The following is a 2,500-nucleotide window of genomic DNA, read 5'->3' as shown; positions in this document are numbered from 1 at the left end:
CTCGGTTTCAAAGACAAACGTGCGCAGGGCCAGGGGACCGCGGATGACTGCTCGTGCTGGCCCCGTTGGGCAGCATTGATGGTCGGTTGCAAAGAAAATGCGCGATTGCTCGTGTCGGGGCCCGGCAAGCCAAGGCCAAGCGAGCCATGGCACGTCGGATGATGGCTCCAGCTGGCGCCCCGGCACTTTCTGTGGCATTGATGCTCGGTTTCAAAGACAAACGTGCGCAGGGCCAGGGGACCGCGGATGACTGCTCGTGCTGGCCCCGTTGGGCGGCATTGATGGTCGGTTGCAAAGAAAATGCGCGATTGCTCGTGTCGGGGCCTGGCAAGCCAAGGCCAAGCGAGCCATGGCAACGCGGATGATGGCTCGCTAGTGCTGGCGCCGTGCACAGTGGCCTCGCACACTCGCCCTGCACGCTTCCCTTGCACGCAGCCTTGCACACTAGCCTCGCATGCGAGCCTTGCACCCTAGCCATGCAAACTAGCCTTGCACGGTAGCCATGCACACAAGCCGTGCACATTAGCCATGCGCACAAGCCCCGCACACTAGCCTTGCGCACAACCCTTGCACACAAGCCTTGCACTCAAGCAATGCACACAAGCCCTGGACACTAGCCTTGCACACGGGCCTGGCACACAAGCCTTGGGCACTAGCCTTGCGCACTAGCGTTCCACATGAGCCTTGCACACTAGCCTTGGACACTAGCCTTGCACACAGGCCTTGCACACTAGGCATGCTTGGGCGAGCTGATCCCGCATCAAGTCGACGGGTCTAGGCATTCTTGGGCGCAGATCCCGCATCGTCTCGTCGCGTCTGGGCGCAAACACGTCGCGTCTCGTTGCGTCTTCAGAAGTCGTCGCTAACAGCACCTTTGGTTGCCACTGGTGGTTAGGCTGGTTGGTTGCGCAAACCCTATAGGAGGGTGGCATGCTGGTGGGCGTTTTTGCCCGGATAGGCACTAGAATGTGCAGATTTTGGGCGTTTTTGCCTGGATAGGCTAAGGAATGGGCATGCTTTGGGCGTTTTTGCCCGGATAGGCACCGGAATGCTTGGCCTTGGCTTGTCCTAGCAAGGCATTGCTGGGTTGGGCTCCCTTGGCCTTTTGGGCGCCTTGGACGATGTCTTGCGAAGACCATGGGCACAAGGCCATGGCATATGGTGAGGAAAGGACCACGGTTGCCAAGGTTAGGCACCGGAATGCTTGGCCTTGGCTTGCCAAAGCAGGGCATTGCTGGGTTGGGCTCCCTTGGCCTTCCGGGCGCCTTGGACACTGTCTTGGGAAGACCATGGGCACAAGGCCATGGCATATGGTGGGGAATGGACCACGGTTGCCAAGGCTAGGCATATAGAGAGGAATGGCATTTTGCCCGGATAGGCACCGGAATGCTTGGCCTTGGCTTGCCATAGCAGGGCATTGCTGGGTTGGGCTCCCTTGGCCTTCCGGGGGCCTTGGACGCTGTCTTGGGAAGACCATGGGCACAAGGCCATGGCATATAGTGAGGAATGGACCACGGTTGGCAAGGCTAGGCATATAGAGAGGAATGGACCACGGTTGCCAAGGTTGCGCAAGTTTTGGGCATTTTTTGCCCGGATATGCCCAAGTATGCCCCGATAGGCCCGTTACGCCCCGGTATGAACGCGTATGCCCGGATAGACTCGGTATGCCTTGGGATACATGCGTATGCCCCGATAGGCTTGGTACGCCCCGATATGCGCACGTGTGCCCCAGTAGGGCTCGGTATGCCCCGGTATGTACGCGTGTGCCCCGATAGGCCCGGTATGCCCCGATATGCACACGTGTGCCCCAATAGGGGTCGGTATGCCCCGGTAGGTACGCGTGTGCCCCGTAATGCACGTTTCGCAGATCTCCCCGCATGTCCCGCCCCTATATGTAATACTTACTTACTTACTTACTTTCTTTCTTGCTTGCTTGCTTGCTTGCAATGGTTGGGAGTGCCCGGCATGCCCCGCTGCAGAGACCAAGGGCGCAATGACTTGGCACCGCGGATGCCGGGACTCCGGCACTTCCCGTGGCACTGATGGTTGGTTCCAAAGACAAAAGGCCGTGCAAGGCCACCGCACCGCGGATGATTTTGCTCGTGCTGGCGCCGTTGTGTGGCCAAAGAACATGCGCGAATGCTCGTGTCGGAAGGGTTGGTGTCCTGGCCCCGCGGGTGTCACGAATGCTCGGTTGCGAAGACCATGGGACCAGAGCCATGGCACGTCGGATGATGGCTCCAGCTGGCGCCCCGGCACTTTCTGTGGCATTGATGCTCGGTTTCAAAGACAAACGTGCGCAGGGCCAGGGGACCGCGGATGACTGCTCGTGCTGGCCCCGTTGGGCGGCATTGATGGTCGGTTGCAAAGAAAATGCGCGATTGCTCGTGTCGGGGCCTGGCAAGCCAAGGCCAAGCGAGCCATGGCAACGCGGATGATGGCTCCAGCTGGCGCCCCGGCACTTTCTGTGGCATTGATGCTCGGTTTCGAAGACAAACGT

The sequence above is a fragment of the Tasmannia lanceolata genome, unplaced genomic scaffold (genome assembly GCF_043159265.1).
Source record: "Tasmannia lanceolata isolate RefF3 unplaced genomic scaffold, GAP_Taslan_0.1 ptg000956l, whole genome shotgun sequence".
NCBI lineage: Eukaryota > Viridiplantae > Streptophyta > Magnoliopsida > Canellales > Winteraceae > Tasmannia > Tasmannia lanceolata.
The sequence above is the reverse complement of the archived record's forward strand: the minus strand, read 5'-3'. Positions refer to the sequence as shown.